This window comes from Rhincodon typus, chromosome 19, assembly GCF_021869965.1.
Source record: "Rhincodon typus isolate 14 chromosome 19, sRhiTyp1.1, whole genome shotgun sequence".
NCBI lineage: Eukaryota > Metazoa > Chordata > Chondrichthyes > Orectolobiformes > Rhincodontidae > Rhincodon > Rhincodon typus.
In genome coordinates this window covers 17005548-17028324 of record NC_063350.1, presented here as the reverse complement: position 1 = coordinate 17028324, position 22777 = coordinate 17005548, and positions in this window count along the sequence as shown.

The following is a 22777-nucleotide window of genomic DNA, read 5'->3' as shown; positions in this document are numbered from 1 at the left end:
AGGGCTCCTTGCAGCCACGTTTGATTAAATGCACCCTTGATATCTAGGGCAGTTACTCTCTCCTCACTTTAATTAATTAAATGAATCTGGAATAAAAAGCTTGTACCAGCAAGGGTGAATGTGAAAACATTAAATTGTTGCGAAAACCAACTAGTTCAGTGCTGACCATCAGGGAAGGAAATCTGTCTTCCCTACTCAAATTGACACATATATGACCCCATGTGGTTGACTCTTAAATATCCTCTAAAATGGCTTAACAAGTCATACTCAAGAAAGGCTGTTCATCATTACCTTCACCGGGGCAATGGGTGGCAGAGAACAAACTCCAGTGATGCACACAGGCTATTAATTTTTTTTTCCTTAAAATAGCCACAACATTACATGATAAAACTCCAGCATGGGCCAGCTTGTGCTCACCCATCTGCTGAATCTGATCAACTGTTCTTCACCTCTTGGCTCTCCATTGTAGCGTTCAGCTAATGGAATTTAAAAGAGATAAGGTAAAGAAACATGGTCTGGGCCATGCTGGAATACTACACATCCTCAGGCACAACTGGGAGACACATCTAAGCAAATCACAGCCCCACAAATCTTGGCTTGTTCCCTTTAGAAATTCAGGTACACAGAGTTCCTTCTTTTCTGACCATTGGTTATAACATTCCATCCATTAAAATCAGTGTGATCGCAAATTCTCAATTCACAATGGGAAATGTTCCCAACTGTCAATGTAAAATTAACCCCTATAAGTGACTGATGGTCATTAAAATATCTGAACAATGTCAGGCAAATACATTTTGGATAACTGGTCTACTTAGAGGAAAGGACTTCCTTCAAACAGGTTAGAAGGTTATAGGCCTTGTATATTAGTTTTAGGAGTTCAGTGTTTGTATTGGACTTTGATCTAAGATCACCTTGAATATTTACAATAGTGAACCACAACCCATTGTGTATAAGCCAATAGTTTGTGCTTCACATAAAAGTTTATGTACCAAGAGGTAGGAGTGATTATCACAAATTTGAATAGAACTGCATGTTCTCTTTACTAGACTGCATGCAGTCAGGTATCTGTTTGCTGCAAAATTAGATTATCCCAATTGAAGGTCAATAGCAGATAATTCTTCTTTCCAAATGAAGAAGATCATACTGCATTTAGTACTGTGATTCCCCTCTCCACTGAATTTTAAAACACATTTAATGTCGTTTCAATTCAAGACTGCTAACAACTCAGTGCAAATTGTGTGGGGGTGTAGGTGGGACATGAATTGGCAATATCACACTAAGATTCAATAGGAGATAAGAAACATTTACACTGTTGCAACAGTAGGTTTTCTAGGATTAATGTTGGGGCAGGGCAAAGAGACCTTTCACCTGTATCTAGTCCACTACTATGCTTGGGATTGCTTGTGTTGACACTGACATTACTCAGGATTGAGATGTCTCTTTCTTCCAGATAGTAAAAGAAAGCAAAATAATTAATACTTTAGTTTTAAAACCAAACGGTTATACCAATAGTTGCAGTTATTTGTCTATATACTGAAAGCACATTGAACGATGTCAAATTATGATTTGTATTCTTAAATGTATTGACAAAGTTAACTTACTTCCTGTGGTTTGGTAATTATAGCATTAAGTTCCAACTGGCATCAGGAGCAATAGGTCAGCTGTGTTATTAATCAGTCACTGACCAACATTAAACATTGACAACTTAGGTGTACAGAACTGACCTCACAGCCTTATTGGTTTTGAAGTGTATGTTTATCTCATCTGGCAACCTGTCAAAGCATCACTTTAACTATTCCTAAAAATGCTGCTTTGATGTAAAGCCATTCATTAATTACTCAGATCAAAATTTGTACCGAAAAGGTATGGGGCCAGATGTCTTTGTGGCCCAGAACCTTTGACTCTTAAATTATGGCCATTCAAACCATTTAAGATGTTTAATTTTTTAATTGTTATCCTTGTTTTGAAATCCTTCCCGGGTGGTCTTGTGGCACAGAAATGGAGTCCCTACCATGAGGCTAGAGGGCCCAGGTTCAAGTCCTTCCTGCTCCAGAGTGGCATAACACCTCTGCTAGACAGTGCCATAACAGACCTGAACAGGTTGATTAAAAATATCTGAAATTCCTCCAGAATCTCAACCTTTTCCATCACTGTAACCTCTTATAGCACTTCAAGATCTCTGCTTGTTGAATTCTGGACTCTCCATTAGATCAAATTCGCATTGCTTATAGTTGGCTGATGTGCCATCAATGGAAGAAGCAAATGCTAAGCTTGAAAGTTCCTTAAATAGACCTCCTTGACTTTCTTTATTGCTTAAAGGCACTCATTAAAACATTCCCTTTTGACCAAGACCTTGATTTCATGTCTTGATATCTCCAGCCATGGTTCACGTTGCTAGCACTCCTAACTCAGTTTTTGGGTTCTAATGCAACTGTACGAATTGAATATAAATGCGTAAGCTGGTACTCTATCTTCTGAATAGTGAAATTACACTGAAATATAGATCATGGTATCAGAACCGCTTCTTCCTTGTTTTAATGCTATTTGTAAAACAAATTTGTGGACAAGCTTCATGTCAATAGCTATTTATTTTTATTTTTTTTCTTCTTAGTAATTTGTTTAGCAAGATATTTTATACTTTTCTTTATATAAATGTTTACAACAGTCCACATTTTTGGTTTGTTGCAGGTGTTTATCGCTAAACTTCAAATCTGGAAGATTCTGGGTTCAAGCCATTTCCAGGAATTGAGCACATGTTGAAGGTGACACTTTGAAGTAGGTACTTTAAACCAAAGCCTCTTTTGCCTTGTCAGTTGGAATGAAATTATCCCAGGCGCTAGACCACAAAATGAGAAGCTCTCATGGTGTCAACCAAAACAAATTAATTGATCATTATCATGTCACTGTGTGCTAATTTGTTGTAATGTTTACTTCTTTATATAAAAAAAGTCACATTTCAGAAGCAACATAAGCTGTAGTGATTTTGATTAAACAGGCAGTCTGCTTAAGAAGTGCCTTTATGGCATTAATTGAATTTGGCTGTGAAGACAGTCACAGAGTTAATATTAAAAAAACACAACTACAGAGATATCTGATGTTAGTGAGGATGGAAGTGAAGGACAGGGTGCATCAACAGCTAATAACATTTCAGAACATTTCTTCGTTATTTTTAGTTATTTGTATTCAATTTATTCCCCTACTTGAAGCTCTCTTTCCCTTATAAACCAAAGATATCACAACACATTTAATGCTGGGAGACTATATATCTTTTCAGTCTTAATGAAGCTGTCTGCTCCAAAGATAGAAGAAATCTTAGCAACTCTGATGAGAAAAGTTTCCTTTTGAATAGAGGAAGTCTGTCTGGTGGTGTGGCCAAAAGCAGCCTTGGGGAAAGAACAGCTAATACACTCTGCTCAGAAGACTGGGATCAGTTCAGTTGAAACCTGGAGGTTTTGATACAAACCAATTAGATGCTACAATAATAAGGGAGGGCAGATGTAATTAGTTAGATTAAGTAATCACTGAATGGGTGGTGCTGGAGGAATACATTAAGAAACTAGGCCAAAATGAAAGAGCTAACCTGGTGTTTTTTATGTAAATTCATTGCTGATTTAACCCCAAAGCAGGCTCATTTAATGGTGAATTTTGAATACATTCAAGTCTGTGTTTCTAATGAGTCCAGGCCAGAGAATTATTGTTTTGGATCAAGATGCCTGATGTAATATTCAGATATAAGTCCCAGCCCTGGACCGTGTCAAGAACAATCCACTGATAATTGACTTTGATTGGCCATTTATTGGCCAGAGGGTGTGCTTATCACCCAATTAAGGATGTGGAGCAGATTGTCAGAGCTGGAGGGCTGATATAGGTCCTCCAGCCTAGGAAGGTACAGCAGCCTGTCTCTGCAGGTAAGGGAAAGTGAAGGTAGAAGCATCCTCAGTGACTGAAATTAAAAAAACAATTTCCATAGGTCCAATGGTGGGTCTGCAGGCCAACTGGTAAATCCATAGCCTTTATTAGTCATTTGAGATCTCAACTGGCTACTTGTGTAGGGCGTCCTACCACTGACCTGACCTTCCTCAACAATGGCTCAGGAATGGAGATGGTTCCTTCTAGCAGTTGACCGACATGTGAATTCAACCTTAGCTAGAGTCATGCAAGACCAACACTCATGGTGCTACTGATGCTAACACATCACTGATTCATAGAAGCAGCTATAACTATACTGCAGTGCCCACCAGCTGAGATCAGGAACCATAGTTCCTATTTAAATCCTTCCTATTTAAATAGACACCTTATTTAAAACTTTATCCAACAAAGTAGTCACATGGAACAATCAGGTTAAAAATGAAATGATCCATCGCAATGAGCTCTTCTTGCACTTAAACTATTGCAACAAGGGATTTTTAAAAAGAAAATGACTCAAGAGGTCGCTTGATAACTTAGCTACAGTTCTGCCATATAGGCATGGTCGCAGATTTACTTCTCCTAAACCAGTGCACAGAGAAGTCCAATTATTGAGGTTTACTTTAATAACAATTTCCTGAGAAGCACATCCTTGTAAAAAATACTTCCCTTAATTTGATCACATTTTCAGAAGTCCAGATTCCTTCTAACTTGATCCTCGAAACTCGACATCGGATTAAAGAAGCAAGAATCCTGGGATTCTTCTGATTGTTTGGTTCCCTTCCCGAATGCAGGTGCCAGCCACAGTGCACAATTTCCATCGTGGAGGGCATACACAGAGTCAATTCCAAATCCACCTCAGGTGGACCTAGAGCAAACCTCATGTTATTTGCATCAATCTGACCCACACCGTCTGTCAAGCCCACTGAACCAACTGCCACCAAACAGTCCATGTTTCTGTGGCATCATAAAGTTTCACATGTAAGCTGTAAGCTGGGGTGATGGCAGAAACTGCAACTTTCAGTCCATCACATGGCTGCCCTGAGATCTCTCCTGCACTAACTGCCTGCCATTGGGTGCTGAAAGGATTTGTGGGTTGATACCTAAGTTGTTTGGCCACATTATAAAAGCATCTGCTTTACCTTGTATTTTAAACCAACCCTGCTATCTGCACATTGAGATACGTACACTGTCGCTGAGGCTGCTTATTCCTTTTCACTAAGTAAGGCTCTTCAACTCCTTGCGATAGAATCCTTACAGTGTAGAAAGAGGCCATTCAGCCCAAGTGTGTGGCCACTCTCCGAAGAACGTCCCAACCCCACCCTATCCCTGTAACCCCACATTTACCATGGCTAATCCAGCTAACCTGCACATCCCTGAATACTATGGGGCAATTTAGCATGGCAAATTCACCTAAAATACACATCTTTGGACTGTGGGAGGAAACCGGCATGCCTGATGGAAATGCGCACAGACGGAGGGAGAATATGCAAACTTCACACATGCAGTCATACAAGGCTTGAACTGAACCTCGGTCCCTGGCGCTGTGAGGCAGCAGTGCTAACCGCTGAGCCATTCTGCTATCCTTATGTACTGTAAAACCTCCTTACTTACAACCGTCCAGAGTAGACTCTCAAATACAGCTCTCCCATCCAGTGTCTATGACCTGTTTCTCTACATGCCCATTCTAGACTGATGCCGCCTCACTTACCAAAGTCAGAGTCATGCCATTAGTTTCATCATCATGAGTGACATGAATTGAGTTCTACTGTAGCACCTTCCTCACTGTCAAAGTGGAATACGAACCCAGGGCTTCAGAGGCAGGGACATTATCCACAGCGAGACCTGCCTAGTCTTGAGTTATTGAACCTTAAAGGAGGAAGCATCGATCAATGATAGTAATCTGGTACTAGACAGGCTTTCCCTGAACTCAGTTCTGATTCTAAAGCATATGCAGAGTCCTCTTCAGCACATACCTACGTACACATGTCAAGTTTCTCTTTTAAGAAACTTAATTAAGTCTTGGTTTAAAAATGTCCTGGAGAGCCAAGTGACTCCTTAAAGACATCATGTTTAAGTTGCATTTTATCAGAGTCAAATCCCTGTGGCGTGAGACTGTGTCCTCCAGTAATCGCACAACTCATCTAATGAACTCAAGCTCAGTCTTAGATTTTGAATTTAACTTGCAAGTATTCCATAACATTGTGTAGTAACACAAAAGGTGCAGTGTAAATATACATTCAAAAAATGGTATCAGAGATAGTAGGAACGGCAGATGCTGGAGAATCCGAGACAACAAGGTGCAGGGCTGGATGAACACAGCAGGCCAAGCAGCATCATAGGAGCAGAGGGGCTGACGTTTCGGGCCTAGACCCTTCATCTGTTTTCAATGTGCTGCTCCTGTGTGAGGGGGTGGGGTGGATGAGGTAGGGGTGGTGTGAAGAGGGGGTGACTAATGTGGGGCGTGGATGGAGGGAACTGGGTAATGTAAGCTTCATGCTTGGGGTAGTATGATTCCCACAGCTCATTTAAGTCCTCATCATCTCATCCTATGTGGGAAAAAAAAGAGGGAGAAAGTATGATCTGCTGTATATAGTGAATTTTTAATTATCCAGCACTTAATGGCACCAGGAGCGTGCTGATTTATCAACTATTCCGGATAATTAAGAGGTCCACACAATTAATGTAAAAATCACACAGCAAGCAATAGAAACATAATGCAGGGGGTATACACAGCACTGTTGCACTTTATTTACGGCATAAATCACTCCAATAACAATGTAACTTTACCTTAAAGAAATCCTACCAGCAGACGGCCTTCTCACTCGCATCCTCAACTGACTACTTGGATATCACAATAGATCATGATATTTGAGGAGAAATTGACTTGAAATTGAATCAACTGTTGATATTTCATGTGGCTGTTCAATTGAACAACAAGTATATTTACATTGAGGCAAATAAATTAAAAAACTACAATAATGTACGGAATAATACAGTAAACTTCACGGCATCGGAGGTATATAATTTTTGCCGGTGCATGAGGTGCTGATTAAAACAAGTTTGGAGTACATGGAAAAGCCAGGTGGTCTTTGGTCTTATTGGAATCAAGGAATGGGTTTGGCGGTTTGTGAGGGAGAGACAGTCTGGCGGCTGTCATTTTTCTTCTGGGGGCTTGGAGAATAATTCCTAATTCCTTCAATCTTCCAAAGGAAAGTTTTCCAAATAATTGGTGGGGTTTGGTCAGATTGAGCCTAATGACAAAAACCACAGTTACTTGTTACTCAATTAGTGTGCAATTGGGGTCTTATTAATTGGACTAGGCAGAAAATATTTGACATGAAATGTGAATGTACATTGATAATGTAACTTTTTAATGAAAACAGTCCAACAATAGCGTCATCTGCTACGATATCATATCCACCATCAAGGCACTTTTCACTCAAATCCAGCTCTGCTGGTGGAACTTGTTATTTATATATCCAATGCCAGATTTTCAAAGTAGCTGCTCTATTTGAAAGAAGGCAAAACGTTGCGGATGCTGGAGATCCAAAATAAATGCAGAAAATGCCAAATAAACTCAACAGGTCTGGCAACACCTGTAGCAGGATAAATAGATATAATGTTTTGAGTCCAACATTACAGTTCTGAAGAAAAGGCATTGCTCAGACCTTGCTATTGGCAGGAGATGCTCAGGAGGAGCGTGGAGTTGCCTTAGGAATGTCCTCAAAGCATCCCTGAAGAGGGCAGACATCCTCGCTTGTCTTTGGGAGACACCGGCCTGCAGCCGAGTGAAATTCAGAAGATTGAATTGGGAAGGCCCCAACCACATTGGGAGACTTCATCAGCAACATGCAAAGGCAAAGTCGAGGGGAGAGTGAACCTTCAAACAACACAACGCTCCAAGCACTAACATGCCCCATATGTGGCTGGAGCAGAGATCACTCATTAGACTCATAAACCATCTCAGAACCGCAGCAAACTGGAATGAAAGCAAGCCATCCTTAATTCCAAGGGAATGCCTAAGAAGAGTGAGGCACCTCACATGTTGTTTTGAAAGGATCAGATCTGTATTGTGCTTTATTCAATCACAATACCTATACACATTTTATGAAGGCATTCGTCTAAACAGACATAACAGATTCCTGATTTGCACATATTCATGCGACTACCGCATGCTTTACGTGGTGCCTCTTGACATTGCAGAACCCTGCAATCATCAACATAGTGACAGTCAAGTTACGAGCCGGTGAGTAGCACTTTCATTTCTAATGGCCTTCCCACCCACTACCTGCTAAGCAAACAGGGTTCAAGCTGACCCCTGCCTAGTGTCTGAATGAACTTTGCTGGAGGAAAGAAGTTTAACAGAAGCAGCCAGATGCCGGCAAGAGAGGAGGAGCTTGAGTCTTTCTCCTATTAGGCACAATGAAAAGGTAGAGAAAAGAAACTAGAAGAAATTCAGGTCAGAAAGATCAACTTAAAAGGAATAATAATCAAAGAACAAAAGCATTGACTTATTTCATAAATTACCAGAGCAAAAAAAAATATGGACATGGGAAAAATAATTAAAATGTAAATCATTGATTTGATTTATTATTGGCACCCGTACCTAAGTACAATGAAACGTTTTGCTTTGTGTGCAGTACAGCAAATCACAACATACAAAGACACAAAGATTATAGGGTGAACAGAGCAAGGAATACCAAGTTATCGATGCAAAGAAGGGGCGCAAAAAGCAAGATCAACATTAGATTTGAAGTTACAGAGGTCCATTTAGAAGTCTAATAACAGCGTGGAAGAAATTGTTCTTGATCCCGTTGGTACGTGTTGAGGCTTTTGTACCTTCTGCCCGATGGAATAGGTTGGAAGAGGTTATAACGGGGTGGAAGGGGTCTTTGATAATGTTGGGTGCCTTTCCGCGGCAAGGAGAAGTGTAGATGGAGTCAAAACTGACAATAATGTAAAACTTATGTGCGAGTGAGAAGGCTGTCTGCCGGTAGGATTTCTTTAAGGTAAAGTTACATTGTTATTGGAGTGATTTATGCTGTAAATAAAGTGCAACAGTGCTGTGTATACCCCCTGCATTATGTTTCTATTGCTTGCTGTGTGATTTTTGTAAATAATGTAAAACTTATAAAATATACAGATAAGAAACAGGGAAATATACAATGTGATCCTTGGGAATAATGGGAGCACTGCAAAACTGCCATGTGATTTGGGGGAAGAGGGGAACAGGGGTTTATGGGAGAAGCTGCATTGCCAATATAGCTCCAAACAAAATGTTAACTGGAGGTCCAATCTGTATTTCAGTGACTATTAACAAATCCCTTGGAACTGGTGCAGGAGCTGTTGGTAAGTAATTTTCCCTTAATTAACAAGATAATTCTGAGGGATTGAATCAGAAACATTTACGTAGATGCTGCAGCAATGCAATTTTCCTTGATGGATTCAGGTGGTATTGCATCAGCATATTGAGCTTTGCCTAAGGCAAATGAGTCAATAGCTTCTTAAACCCCTCCGTGGCAGATTCAATAGCAACTGTGCCATGTCAAGCAGCCTCCCTCTAGCATCTAGGGCATCCTCAGTGACAGCTAGTTTCCCTGGAGTACAGCTCAAGGTATTGTTTCACCCACCTCTGCCACTGTTTATTGTAGTCATGTGATGACATCTCCCTGCCTTCATCTTCAGTTGAACTGCTTTCTTTGCTGATGGGCCTGTTGACTTTTTGTACATGATATTCCTGGTGATAAAGGACATCAGATATTTATGGGGAATTGAAACAGAATTCTCAACACATGCAGTTCCCTCAACACTTCCTGTGGTACAGGTAGTGTGCACCAGGATTATAACTCTTGAAGCTTTTCATTCAAAGAAGAAATCCCACTCTTGCTTCAATGACAGGCTTCATCGCAATGATGTTAGTCTTGAAACGATCAGCATTTTTCTGCTCTTGGTCTCCATAAATAAAGAATGTAGCATATTGAAGTATGTTCCATCGAATGTCTGTGGGAATGCTGGACAGCACCTGTTAAATTTAGTCAAGGAACTGCTGATCTCTCTCTGGGTAGATAGTGATGATGCTGACACTGAAGTGAGGAAATATTTATGCTTTGGATTAAAAAAACACCTTTCAATGTTGCATCTTAACAACGGTGCAGAGCGAAGACTGATCTGTATTACAGTCAAAACTGCATGTTTGAGAATGATAGAGAGTCATATCCAGTGATGATCACATCCAGCAGTTGCCAAATGCCCTGATTTTATATATCATTAACCCTCTAGGGTACTTTGAACAGGTTGATTGGAGAAAAATATATATTACCAGGGCTCTAGGGTTCATGTGGCATAATGGTAGTATCCTGAATATTGGGCCAGGAGGCCTAGTTCCAAGTCCCACCTGCTCTAGAGGTGTGTAATAACATCTCTAAAGAAGTTAATTAACAAATATATATCACCAGGACTCTGAGGTTTTTGTGGTGTAGTAGTGTCCCTGCCTCTGAGCTAGGAGGCCTGTGTGTAGGTACCTGCCCAAGAGGTGTGTCATAATATCTCTGGACAGGTTCACTAGAAAATATCTACTACTAGAACTCATATAGTTCTTGTAGTGCAATGGTAGTGTCCCTATCTCTGAGTCAGAAGCTTCACGTTCAAGTCCTACATGCTTCAGAGGTGTGTCATAATGTGTCTGAATAGCTTGATTAAAAATATCCATCACCAAAAATACTTGTAGCATGGTTTGTACTGTAAGATGCCAATTACACAAAGTTTATAGTAATTGCAAAGCTCAAGTAGTCTGTCAATTTTCATTTACTGCTCAGGTCATGATGTCCGACATCAGAAAAAATTACAGTGATAGTTGAATAGTAGATAATAATTATGTAGTTGTAAGCAGACAAAACAAAGAACAGCACAGCACAGGGACAAGCTCTTTGGCCCACCAAGACTGCAACGAAATACGACATCTTTCTAAACAAAAAACATTTTGCCTCCATGTGGTCCGATCCCTCTATTCCCTGCCTATTCATGTACCGAATGTGTTTTTCTTGCGCCACCTGGCTCCCTATTGATCCCATGAAACTTAATGGAGCCATGCAGTTAGTGCATGGAGAACCTCGCACAATCCACATCAATGAAAACATATTGGCCCTAAATAGCTGAGAGCCTAAGAATTAAGCAGAGCCTCCAAAAATAAATTCTAAACAGGGAGTAATTCCATCACTCACATTGGAAACTGAGTTCCCAGTGACTGAAGGTTATACATTGGAATTTAAAGTCTGTTCATACATTTAGAATTGAAAACTAGTCTCAGTAATGTTGACCATGAAATATCATCAGTTGTAGTTATCAGTTATCATAACTTAAAAAAAAATCTGGTTCACTAATGCCTTAACAGGAGGAACTCTGTCATCCTGACCTGGTCTGGCCTACATGTGATTGACTCCTAACTGTGCTCTGAAATGGCAGTCAAGGGGCAATTAGGGTTGCACAACAAATGCTGGCCTTCTTGGTGATAGCCCCATGCCACAATAACTTATGTTTTAAAAACAATCCCTCCCTCCCCCACTTTTGCTCATGAAATACTTTGTGCAGAAAATACTGCCCCGTAACATTCCTTCCACTCAGTTTGACCAAAAGGTAGAACTAATTTTTACCAAACCAGTGTGTTAATCTAGATCTGTAAAGAAATAAGTTGAGAAAAATACTGCCAGTGAAACATTGCTTTGTCCACAACTGAATAAAGGCACAAATATGTTTATTTTAAAATAAGTTAACGCTTCCAGAAAGTTCATGAACAAGCAATACACGATGAATATTTGAAGTGTTTATCTGTTAGCCTGAAGTTGCTGGTCATGTTATCAGTTCATTACCGTCATAGTTTGTGTTTACTGTTCATTCCATTTTTAACTTATTTGTTGCAGCCTCTTTGTTACAGCAAAAGATTGAGGCAATTGTATTTTAGAAGGGCGTTTTCAGCAGGTCATAGCCATTTCTCTGAATTGTAGCACAAAAATATATAACAGTCAACACAATTCTTAGTATACTGTGTTCTGAAATGTTGTATGGATAAACAAAATGTGGAGAATTGTATTCCTGTCATATCATTGCCAAATAATATTAGTGTTGAACAGTGTGACATTAATACCACTTTATGTTATGTAAGGCAGTGAGGAATTTTAATTGCGCTGTCGCTCTTTATTGCTGTTACGTGATTTCCATCCTGATACATGATGCTCGTTTTCCACTTTTACTTCTGAAGTCATCTATGGGCTTTGGACTGGCAAAAAGCAGGCACAGAACAGGAGAACAGTCATGAGATAACAAGGTGTGGAGCTGGATGAACACAGCAGGCCAGGCAGCATCAGAGGAGCAGGAAAGCTGACGTTTCGGGTCAGGACCCTTCTTTGGAAAATGGGGGAGGGGAATGGGGCACTGAGGCGGTGTTAGAAGGTGGATAGTGCAGCAGTGGAGCAGATAGGTGGAGAGAAGACGGACAGGTCAAGGAGGTGGGGATGAAGCTAGTAGGTAGGAAGTGGGGGTGGGGGTTGGTCAGTGAGGAGGGAGGGACGGGTAGTTGGGAGGGAAGATGGACAGGTCAAGGAGGCAGGACGACAGGGGGGCTAGTCTTTGGATGAGTTCGGGAGTGGGGAGATTTTGAAGCTCGTAAAGTCCACATTGAGACCATTGGGTTGTAGGGTTCCAAAGGTGGAATACGAGATGCTGTTCCTCCAGTTTTCGGGTGGCATCGTTATGGCCATGGAGAAGGCCCAGGATGGACACGTCGTCCAGGGAGTGGGAGGGGGAGTTGAAGTGGTTCGCGACTGGGAGGTGTTGTCGTTTGTCACGAACCAAGCGTAGGTGTTCCACAATGCAGTGTCCGAGCCTCCGCCTGGTCTTCCCGATGTAGAGGAGGCCACATCGGGAACAGTGGATACAATATACCACATTAGCGGATGTGCAGGTGAAGATCTGCTTAACGTGAAAGGTTTTCTTGGGTCCTGGGATGGAGGTGAGGGGGGAGGTGTAGTGGCAGGTGTAGCACCTCCTGCGGTTGCAGGGAAAGGTGCCGGAGGTGGTGGGGCTGGTGGGGGGTGTGGAGCGGATGAGGGATTTGCGGAGAGACCGGTCCCTCCAGAAGGCAGATAAGGGTGGGGAGGGAAATATATCCTTGGTAGTGAGGTCAGATTGCAGGTGGCGGAAGTGGCGGAGAATGATGCGTTGAATCCGGAGGTTAATGGAGTGCTACGGAAGGACCAGGGGAATTCTGTCTTTGTTGTTATTACAGGGAGGGGGTGTGAGGGCTGAAGTGCGGGAAATGCGAGAGATGCGGTCGACTGTTGTGTGGGATAAATTGCGGTACTTGAAAAACAAGGACATCTGGGATGTCCGGGAGTGGAATGCCTCATCTTGGGAGCAGATGCAGCGGAGGTGGAGGAATTGGGAATAGGGGGTCGCATCCTTGTGGGAAGGTGGGTGAGAGGAGGTGTAGTCTAGGTAGCTGTGGGAGTCGGTGGGCTTGAAATAGATATCAGTTTCCAGGTGGTTACCAGAGATTGAGGCAGAGAGGTCCAGGAAGGAGAGAGAGAGAGGTATCGGAGATGGTCCAGGTGAACTTAAGGTTGGGGTGGAAGGTGTTGGTAAAGTGGATGAACTGTTCGAACTCCTCGTGGGAGCACGAGGTGGCGCCGATACAGGAAGAGGTGGGGGATAGGGCCAGTGTAGCTGTGGAAGAGGGATTGTTCCACGTAACCTACAAAGGGGCAGGCATAGCTTGGGCCCATGCGGGTACCCATGGCCACCCCTTTTGTCTGTAGGAAGTGGGAGCAGTTGAAGGAGAAGTTGTTGAGGGTAAGGACGAGTTTGGTTAGGTGGATAAGGGTGTCGGTGGAGGGGGACTGGTCGGGCCTGCGGGAGAGGAAGAAGCGGAGGTCCTTTAGGCCATCTGTATGGGGAATGCAAGTATATAGGGACTGGATGTCCATGGTGAAGATGAGGTGTTGACGACCAGGGAATCGGAAGTTTTGGAGGAGGTGGAGGGCGTGGGTGGTGTCCCGGACGTAGGTGGGGAGTTCCTGGACCGGGCAAAATGGAGTCGAGATAAGTTCGGTGGGGCAGGAGCAGGCAGAGACAATGGGTCGACCAGGGCAGTCGGGTTTGTGGATTTTGGGAAGGAGATAGAAACGGGCGGTGCGGGGTTGGGGAACAATGAGGTTGGAGGCTGTGGGTGGGAGGTCACCTGAAGTGATGAGGTTGTAGATGGTCTGGGAGATGATGTTTCGGTGATTGGGGGTGGGGTCATGATCAAGGATGCAGTAGGAGGAGGTGTCAGAGAACTGGCGCCTGGCTTCAGCGATGTAAAAGGTCAGTGCGCCGTACTACAACTGCGCCTCCCTTGTCCGCGGGTTTTATGGTGAGATTAGGGTTTATCTCCCTTTATCCCCCTCCACCCAAAAATCAGTGAATACTGCTCATGCCTGGACGTTGAACAGTTTTTCCGCCGCCTCCACCCCCGCACTTATTTCTTTAATCGTGAGTCTAACCCCCCTCTCTACTGACCCCTTCTCCCGCCTCCAACACACCCCATCCTCCTGGACACCACCCCAAGGCCTCCTACCCTCCCTCAATCTCTTCATCTCTAACTGCCGTCGCGACATCAATCGCCTTAACCTCTCCACCCCTCTCACCCACTGCAACCTCTCCCCTGCAGAACGTGCAGCCCTCCGCTCCAACCCTAACCTCACTATAAAACCTGCCGACATGATACAAGAAACAATAGGATAGAGCCAGTTTGCATTGTCGAACCCTATCCTCTTCCAAGTAGGTACCCTAACCACCTGGCAGCTTACCCCATCCATCTAGCACCCTCCTACACGGCACCCCATCCCCTGTTTATCTGGCATCCTCGCCTCTACTCACCTGGCATCTACTCCTCACCCATCTGACATTTCATCTTCCTAGCACCGTAACATCATGATTACCTTATGTCCTGACAATTTGACTGCAGCGATTCTAGCACTATTTGAAAGGAGTCTGGCTTTCCTTCCTCTGTGCTATGAAAGAAATGTCAGAATAGAAGGAAGACTGTGCATCTCTGAGGAAGACCTGAGTGGAATCACCTCAGAAACGCGGAGCTCCCTCCTTTTGTAGAAAAGAAGGGTCAGATTGACAATCTGAACGACATTGCTACTTCTCAGAAAATCTTGCCCAATGTTTCAAGTCTGTTTCTAGCTGGTGTTGCCATCTTTGTGAAACAACAATATACTCGTAGGTGAAGTTACAGCAGAGATACTTGGAGCCCTTTAAAACTCAATTAATTTATTAAGTAAATGATGCATGCCTTTAGCTACTAGTGATACCTCAACCACTGTCCTTTACTGCCTTGAGTTCTGTAACCAACTCCGGATATTATTACCACGGAGAGTTAGCTGCTGGCCAGGCTGAAACTCTCTTCAACATCTTTGCCACACCTCCTGAAGTAGGTTACCTCTTTGCAGCAGTGAATCTCTGGAGTCCTGCTAAAATCAGGGGTTCTCTCTGCTGCTTTTTATACAGTTCACACCTACTAAGTTGGCATTCCAATTTCCTTATTTGGAATTGCTTGTGAAGCTTGTCCAATTCCAAATGGTTTTACCATATATAACTTGCAGCTGTCCAATTCCTTTGGTTTTGGCAAATCCTTTTCCCTTTTATGGCCTCAACTGCAACTTAGCCCTCCCTCCATTGGTCTTCATGGCAGCTGGAATTTCCTTCTGTTCGTTCTTCCTAACTGCAGCTTGAACTTGGGCGTGGTAACCCTATTTACCTTAGAGAACCGCTTTCTACAACGTCTTCTGTCTAGCTTGTAGTTCATTCATTCTAGTCCACTGTAAAATCTCACAGTGATTCCCATATCTTCGGCCTTATCCAACACTGGGCAAAGGCATTCCTGTTTTCTAAATCAGACTTTTTCTACTCATCCGGACAACAGGGAGTTTAAATTTTGGAAGAAACCATCAGCCCTGTCCTTTTCCTTGACAAATGTCCGAGAATAAGCCAGTTTGTTCTCAACCTCAGTGTTGTACTTAACCAGACTTGTCAATCCCATATCCCCACTGCCTGTTCCTACCTCTGTAACATTGTCTGACACTACACCTTTCTTAGCTCAGTCCCTATTGCAACACTGAACCATTGTTACCTCAACCTGAACTATTCCAATTCCCTTTTGGTTTGCCTTCCATTTTTCCACTCTTAATAAATTTGAAACCATTTAAAACTCTGCTGCTTCTATCCTAAATCACACCATTAGCTCTCTGCTTACTGACCTACATTGACTCTCTGTTTAGTAATGCCTCTATTTTAAGAGAACTATGATCCTGATCTCAAATTCCTGCAAGGCCTTACATTCGCCATCCCCATAACTGTCTTCAGCTCCATAATTCTCAAAGATATTTATGCTCCTCCAACATTGACCTTGTAAGCAGCCCCAGTTTAATCACTCCATCATTGGTGCCTGTATTTCAAGTTGCCTAGGCCTTAAAAGTCTGGAACATCCTCCCCAAACCTCTCGCACTCCCTTCCTACTTTTAAATACTTCTTCAAACCTACCCCTTTGACTAAGCTTTTGATTACCTGTTTTAATATCTGCTTATGTGACTCAGAATCAAAAATTGCTTCATAAGGTTCCTGTAAAACACCTCGGGACAATATCTACATCAATACAAATTGTCATCGTTTATTTGTAAATCCAATTCTACCTAGCAATTTCGTGTAGGATCAGAAACAACGATACAGAAGCAGATTGCAAAGATATTTCAACAAAGATTTTAATGTCTACCAATTTCTAACTCTACATTAAGAAAATATAAAGTTGTTTTCATTATATAGTTTATCACATTTAGCACAGGTGTTGAAGCTCACTATCTACTCAATGTGTTATAGTTCTGCAAAAGAAGATATATTTGCAAGACTTAATTCCTGTAATGTGTAGCATGGAGTATTTTATTTTGAAATGAATCTTAAAGCTATTTTGTTACAGTTAAAGTAAAGGCCAAGTAAGACAGCAGCAATGTTAATACCATTGCTCAAGAACTCAGGAAGGAACATTCACTGTTCACGTGGTAATATTTTGAAATTTCCCACAATACAGAGGGTTGTTTTTTCCCCTTATTCATTCACGGGATGAGGGCGTTGCTGGCTGGGCTAGCATTCATTGCCCATCCCGAAATGCCCAAAGGGCAGTTGAGAGACAACGACATTGCTGTGGGTCTGGAGTCACATGTAGGCCAGACCAGGTAAGGATGGCAGTTACTTTCCCTAAAGGACATTAGTGAACCAGATGGGTTTTTCCGACAATCGGCAGTGGATTCATAGTCATGGTCATGAATCTTAATTCCACGTTTTTATTGCATTCAAATTCTGCTATGGTGGCATTCAAACTCAGGTCCCCAGAACATTACCTGGGTCTCTGGATTAACAGTCCAGCAATAATAACACTTGGCCATTTACTTGCCTGTGAGAGCTATGCTTTAAGAATAAAAAGGAGTTAAGACATTCTGTAATGGCTTACTTGGCAAGTGTTCAGCCTATTATGAAACTGACTGGGCCAAGGTGTTTCCAGGTTCAATTGCTGGGCTGGAGTACAGTTACGTGAACCCAGCTGAGATCTGAATGCCACAACAGGCCTGAATTTTCTGTGCATATACACTTGGACATACTTGGACTTGGTTCTGATACTTTTAAGCATACAAGTATTATGTCCCGTTATGTAGGCACACATGAAGAAAAGCCTGTTAGGGGAGGTCCTGAAATTGCTGTCAGCCTGAGTCAGCACTTCAAGGAAGAACAGGGAAAACTATAGGTGGAATCTTCTCAGCCCCTGAAAGACATGGGCAATGGCCAATGGCCAATGATTTGGTGAAATATGGCAAGGACAGAAAAATTAGATTGTTGACATGGAGTAAACGTCCAATTTTTCATCTAAGGTTTTAATGGCAAAACAAGAATGTTGTTGGTTAGCAGTGAGAGGCCCATTTGCAGACATCATCACCTCATTATTAACAAATCTCACCTCAATAATATGCAGTTTGCTACTTTCCCAGACTGTGGAGAGAAACAGGACAGTGACAATTCCTGACTTGAGAGTCTGAATGAATACTTGTCGACTTCAGCTCATCACTTGCTCCTCCAGGCCTTCATCTTGCCAGCAGTCCCAAATAGCTCAGGTATTCCCCTACTGCCCAAATCATTCATATGCTGAGGTTGGCATTAGTCTAGCACCAGTCTCACCACATCATCAGGGCACATTTGGGACTCACTTTTAACAAGCTCATCACTTCAATCCTGCACATTCAAGCTCAGCAACACTTCACATCGCAATACTCCTGCCAGGCTGCTTTGTGTGCATGGGCAGGCTCCCATACATGCATTGGTGGAAGACTCTAAGCTTGCTTTCTTGGTACTTACTTGGATGCTCACAGCATCTCTGCCGTGCCTTCTCCTCTTGTCTTTTCGGGCAGACGTATAACCAGGCAGCTCGTCTTGTTCATTAGCAATGAACAGTTACGGGGTCTATAGTCAGTTAGGGGCTGGTCATTCATTAACTAGAGCTTATGAATAGAAGCACTTCATAAAATTTCTTGAAATATACACTTAGCCAATTTTTGAAAATGTTCAGCCCTATGAATCCGCATCCGAAGAGCAGGAGAATTATTCCCAGTGACTTGCTCAATATTTATCCCTCAATCAACATTACTACAATAGGTGATCTGGTTATTTTCACATTTATGGCAGCTTGCTCTGTACGAATTGGTTGCTGTGTTTCTTACCTTACAAGAATGACTACTTATCAAATGTATTGACTATAAACTCTTCTGGAACATTCAAAAAACATGTAATGTGCTAGTTAAATGCAAACATTTATTTCAGGAGAGGCTGGGGGGTGAATTATAAAGTAGGAAGAAGAGATCAGAAGTGTGTAATCAGAACCCAAAGCAATTGTAATAATTACCATAAAATAAATGATAACTTAAGACAATTTATTAACGATCACAAATAAGTCAACATGCCTTTGCTCACGTGAAAGTTTTGAATACTGAGTGTTCTCTCACCATCTGCCATGACTTAATGAACCAAATGATTAAAAAATGAGAATGATATGGTATATGAGAAATAAGAGCCCATTTTGTATTGATTATGACCTTTCGTAAGTGAGAACTTGCAGGAGATTATGCAGGGATAATTTGGGAGACAAACTGTCTTCAAGTAAGCAGAGGAGTAGATACAATCTTAAACCAAATCCACTGTGAGCAGCTATTGATTTATGGCCAGTATCTTTCTGCTGCTCTGGTCAGACTGTCTTGGTGCAACAATGGCACCTTTCAGTCTTGGTTTTGTGGAATCCTCCCACAGGAGGAGTGAAGCCTACAAATCCCAGCCCTCAAAAGTATAACTTATCTTTTTAAGACAGCTAAGGGTTTCCTGTTCATTCATGCTGCAATTCACATCAGCTAAATAAAGATAGCAAGATTCATAAATTAACTAGATCATGTGAAAAGATGAAATTCCTGACAATAACAGACATAAATTCTTAGACATGTAATTGGCAAATATTTTATAATGGGTGACTCTGCCACGTGCTATAAAACCGATACAATAATATTGCATTTATCCAACATTAATTGCTTAATAACATGGGAATGGCAAGGATTGACTCACAGTTGTCGTGCTTTAATGTGAATGCTGCTCACTTGGTAGTGCTCTTGTCTTGTATTCAGAAGGATGTGGGTTTACATCCCACTGTGAACTGCAGCTTGCCATTTAGACAGGATGGGGTAAATCGCAGGAATGTTGGGCAGAAGGCTAGATTGTAGAAGGGGAAGTCAATCCTGGGAGGATGTTTAAATCCCTCTGAAACTGCACTTTTAAAAGTCACAGCCAGGCAGGCACCTAGTAAATTTGTAGGCTCTGCATGGCTCACAAACTGCCACTTGAGTGAGCTTGATCCCTTCCAGCTGATGATACACAATCAGCACTGATGTGGAGATAGAAGGTACATAGTATTGAAATATCCATCTACCAAACAGGAAAGACTCATATTTGGTAATTCCACATGGAAAATTGCCCATCAACTACATTATCATTGGGATACTCAAGGGGAAACAAGTTATCCTGGAATGTCAGTGGAATAGAATTGTAGGTGTCCACTTGACTAGATAGGATAGAATTATAGATGGATACTGAATAAAATTCATGTATGTCAGTTGTTTGTCAAGGATAATTAGTTCCATTGATCTGCTTTCTATCTACAGTCCTATATTCTGTTTGCTTCAAATAATTATTAACTCTTCTCTGAAGGGAGAGAGATTTGTTGGTACTTGCTGTAATTTCTCCTGGTTCCCACAAAATTGAAATTCACACTTCCGATCCAACGTGTTGCAACTTCAGCGTGTGTTTCTTGCATATCTCTGTGTTCTATGGGACGAATACATTGTTACTCAGCACATGACTGCACTGCTACAGCGAATGTGGCACCCTGGGATATATATTCACATACCAACTAGTTCCTAAATATTAATAATATAACATCTGTTTTTCTTTAAAATGCACATCAAATGTCTCTATAACAATTTTACTGATTCAAGTAAGATTTTTTTTCTAAAAATGAACAATCGATATTTAAAATAAAATGGACTGTATTTTCCAGCTTGTTTTAATGACGGTATCGTTTAGCTGGCAGGATGTAATGCCTCAATGTTGTAGATTTGGCATTCAGAATTGAGTTGGCACACAGCAGAGGCTTTTAGTGTTGTAGGAGTCTTTTAGGAATTCCCTCGATATCAAAGCAGCATTTGCTCGAGTTGTGGAGTCAAAAAGCTACAGCAATGCTGAGTCAATGGAAATCAGCAGGAAAACTGTCCAAGTGTTTGAGGAATCACAGTGCCAAGTAAAATTGCTGTAACGTTTTGAGGTCAAACATCTTAGTCCCAGGACAGCATTAGTGGAAGCCCTTTGTGTAGTGTCCTAATCCCAGCTATCTTGATCTGTTTCATCAATAGCCATCTGCATTAAGGGTAGTGTGGGGATGTTTGCTGATTATTACATAATGTTCAACACCATACATGATTCCTCAGATACTGAAACTGTGTGTCCATAAGCAGCAAGACCTGGGCAACATTCAGACTAGTAACAGGGGTAAAGATATCTTGCTTCAATTGTACAGAACCTTGGTAAGACTTGCAGTTGTTGATTTGCTCGGCGAGCTGCTAAGTTTGTTCGCAGAAGTTTCATCACCATACTAGGTAACATCATTGGTGTGCCTCTGGTGAAATGTCAGTGTTCTGTCCCGCTTGCTAGTTATGTGTCTCGGTTTGCGGAGGTAGGTGACATCACTTCCAGATTTGTTTCTTAGTGGTTGGTATATGGGGCTCAGTTCTACATGTTTGCTAATGGCTTTCCAGTTTAAGTGCCAAGCTACCAGGAATTCTCGTGCATGCCTTTGCTTGGCTTGTCCTAGGATGGCTACGTTGTCCCAATCGAATAGGTGTCCCTCCTTGTCCATGTGTAATGAAATGAGTGATAATTGGTCATGTCTCTCAGTAGCTAGTGGGTGTTCATGAATTCTGATGAGACCAATGTTATTTACAAGATACAATGCAAAGACTGCCAAAAACATTACATAGGGCAAACCGGAAGGAAACTAGTCATCAGGATTCATGAACACCAATTAGCTACCGAGAGACATGACCAACTATCACTCATTTCAATACACATGGACAAAGAGGGACATCAATTTGACTAGAACAATGGTGACAAAATGCCTGCAAACAAACTTACCAGCTCAGCGAGGAGGTCAACAACTGCATCAACACCCCAAGCTACAGATCTTCTCAAAAACCTTGGTAAGACTTACCTTGAGTGTTGTTTGCAGTTTTGCTGCTCTTACCCAAGGAAGGATACATTTATGATTGAGGGAGTGCAGCAGACGTTCATCAGATTGATTCCTGTGATGGCAAGACTGCCCGTAAAGAGAGAGTGAGGGCTCTGGGCCAGTATTCTCTAGAGGTCCAATGAATGAAAAGGTGTTCTGAAGATGTGTCATTTGACCTGAAATGTGAACTCCATTTTCTCTTCACAGATGCTGCGAGGCCTGCCGAGCTTCTCCACCAATTTCTGGTTTTGTAAATGAATGGTGATCTCATTGAAAAATACAACTTTTTAAAGGGCTAGAAAGGGTGGATGTAGAATGGATGTTTCTTCTCTCTGGAGGCATTATCTTAGTCTCAATTGAGAACAGAGATGAAGAAGAGGGATTTCTTTATCCAGGGGTAGGATCTTTGATATTCTGTATCCCAAAGAAATGAAAACTCAATCGTCGAGTATATTCAAGAAAGAGATTGATGGATCTAATGAAAAAAGGGGATTTGGGGAGTGCTGAAATATGGCTTTGAGGTAGATAATAAATTTTGATTTGGAATGGAGTAGCAGGCTCAGGGCTGAATGGCTTACTCCTGCTCCTATGTTCCTCAGAGTGGAACAAATTAAGGATCAGCCATGTGATGGAAAGAAGTTGGAGCCACCTTCCATAGCTCCAGTCTACAACATGTAAGTCATCACGTACATTTGACAGCAAGTTAGATACTTTGGGAAGTTGATTTGGCTGGAAGGCTGGTAAGCATCAGGTAGGGGGCCAACAGCCCTGTTGTGGCTGGTGTAGATTCAGTACCTGTTTCCCTGTTGTACCTTTGATGAGGACCACAACTCTCTGGGATGGACCTGTCTTTAAGCAGAGAATAGAAGAAGTGGTGGTGGTATCAGAGTTTGAATTACAGCGTGGGACATGATGGGATCCTGCGATAGTAGCAGCAAAGATTTAAATTTGGTTTGGAGAAGCACTCTA